Below are 2,650 nucleotides of genomic sequence, written 5' to 3'. Positions count from 1 at the left end.
TTTAATAACTTCTATTGTTACCAGAGTGAGGCGGGGCCCTGGAAAGTCTGGGGCAAGGATAGGTATGTTTTAAGAGGAAGAAAGGAGGGAAGGCAGGGCTGTTTAAGTGGGCGGCTGCCTCCACATGGCACAAGGACACAAGGTCCCTGGGAGGGTGGAAGAGGGACCCCAAAAGGGGAAGGGCGGAGCAGCAGCAGACAGCTGGTGTCACAATTTGCCAAGCGCTGTCCCTCACTTTACCTCCTGGAGAAAGCTGTGCTCATGCTTTTGGTTTGGGGAGGGTGAACCAATTTGTCCAGAAGTTGCTTAAGTGATCATTGGGCCTATGAAGTTCCCCGACCTGGGTAAGCACGCACACTCTTAATGACAGACAGCTGCCATGAATGGGCTGGGATTTGGGTAACAGCCAGAAAGGCAGGAGGGGAACTGGGCTGGGCTGGGATTACTGCTCCTCCTATTGCATCATTTATCAGAGGGTAGAGACTGACTGGCAGCTGGGGGAGTTGATCCCAAGTCTCAGAAAATCTTACTAGAGCTGTGTGAATGCCTTCTGCTCAGCGTAGTAGTGAGGGGCAGGGTGGGGGCAGGGCCCCTCGGCTGGGAACCCACTGTGCCCCAGGATGCACACTCAGGAGGTAGCTCACTTCTTCTACCTCAAGCGAGCGCATTGTGCGTGGATCCACATCCTCAGGGAGGTTCAGCTTCATGATGGGTCTCTCAAGGTTCTCGGTGTGCCCAGGACAGCACACAAGTTCCTGGGTGTAGTGGGTGGCCCCACTGGGTGGCTGTCCCTGAGATAAGTCTTATAGGCTGTTGCTTAACTCTGTCCTCGCCCCAGGAAAGAATCACCCACTGTTCACAAGTTGCCAGAGAGCGCTGTGACTCCTTCCCCTTCTCTGGCCACGCCAGAGACCACGGTCATAGGACACGGAGAGAGTAAGAACGAGATAAAAATGAGGGCAAGATACTCCAGGAAACCGAGTGGAACTTGAGCAGCCTGAACATTTAAATATGGAAACTTGGCTCCAGCTGAATGTCAACAGGGGTAACAACCCGAGCATCTGAGCTGAGAGAGAGAGGCAAGGGGAAGGGCGCGCTGAGGTCAGGCAAAGGGGTAGGAGCCATAGTAACTATATCACCACTTAGTGACTGCTTTATTTAAACCTTCTCCTTTATTTTTATTTTTATTTTTATTTTTAGATAATTGAAATACAACTTTATTCAGATTCTAAATGACAAGGACTGGAATGACAGGGGCAAACAAGGTTTCAGTGCTGAGTGTTGCGATGTGCCTGTTAGCAGTCTTATATTTGCAACTCAATAAGAAAACAACTGCATTCCAAAACAGCCAAATAAATAGTAAGCAAGTCCCCAAAGAGAAGGTACTTTGTAACTGCCACTTTCACTCCAAAGCCCATTCATCTCCTTCAGCATCCCAGAGATCAGGCCCAGGCTCCGCCTGGCTGTATGATGAAGTGGCAGATGCTCTGCACCACGGGCACCACAGGAGAAGTTGCCTATTAAACTAGACCTCTGGTTCTGGGCTCCAGCTTCCCTCTCACAGGTCGTCATCCCCTCCCAGTGAGTGGTGGCCTGAGCAGCCTGTAGATCCTGCTCACACGGTGCTAACAAAGCGGGGTCCCGGGCAACCTCTAGTTGCAAGAGCAGGCATGGCGACGACCTCCAAGTTAGGGTTTCCAACTAGTTTTCTAGCCAAGCCCAGAGGGAGGGCTTTTCAAAGTTGTAGTTCCTTTTTGGGAGAATGTCATATATTGAAGATTCTTCTTTCTGTGGAAGACCATTGATTTTGCTTAACTTTCCTGCCCTTAGTATCCACATTGTTGCCATACTACGCGATGGGATGTTTTCACACACTCATACCAGTTCTCTATGTCAGTTAAGCACATTCTTGTCAGTAACTCTTGAAGCTACATCAAACATTGTAATGGCACAGTGGGCTTGGATGTGACAGCCATCTCACCGACCTTCTGACCAGCTGTATCTCATGTATGGAAGTTAAGGTCCTCTGCTGGTGAGGAACATGGTGGATGGACCTCAACACCCAAGGTAGCTACATACTTCTTAAATTCATCCATCAGGTGACATTTCACAAATGTAGTTTTTCCAGTCCCACCGTCACCAATCAACACACATTTGAACTAGAGGTTCTCCTTGGGCAGCCATCGTGATGTTACTTCCAGAAGTGTTTCTGGGCCCATCTGACTCTCAAATCTTCTCCTTTAATCTTGGAGGAATTCTGAAGCCAGACTGCCTGGGTTTGAATTCTGGTTTCATCACTTACTTCCTATGTGACTTAGGCAACTGTCTTAAATACTTGCTGATTCTATTTCCTTGATTGTGAAATAAAAATAATGATAATAATACCTAGCTCACAGGGTTGTTCTGAGGATTGACTGAGATAATATTTGTAAATCTCTTAGAACAGTGCCTGGAACATAGTAAATGCCATCTAAGTGGTGGAGATTGTTATATATATATCCACTCTGGTGGAGATTTATTCAGTGGTGGGAAAAAGTAGGTTTACAGTTGTTTGTTTAGAAAATACTAACATAATTAATAAATATTAATACAAGAATGAACAGTGTTTTGCGTGCTCACAGCTGTAAACCTATTTTTGCCAATGCCTGTA

The 2,650-nt window shown here is 47.2% G+C and overlaps 1 pseudogene across 1 annotated transcript; it reads right to left on the bottom strand.

Annotated features, from left to right (window-relative positions):
* Positions 1 to 1,317: 1,317 nt before the first annotated feature.
* On the bottom strand, positions 1,318 to 2,184 carry LOC311624844 (GTP-binding nuclear protein Ran-like; annotated as a pseudogene). The gene has a single exon. The product of its transcript is annotated as a GTP-binding nuclear protein Ran-like (transcript).
* Positions 2,185 to 2,650: the final 466 nt, after the last annotated feature.

Source organism: Pipistrellus hanaki (genome assembly GCF_964339955.1).
Source record: "Pipistrellus hanaki genome assembly, chromosome: 6".
Taxonomy (NCBI): Eukaryota; Metazoa; Chordata; class Mammalia; order Chiroptera; family Vespertilionidae; genus Pipistrellus; species Pipistrellus hanaki.
This window is presented reverse-complemented; position numbering and strand designations above follow the sequence as displayed.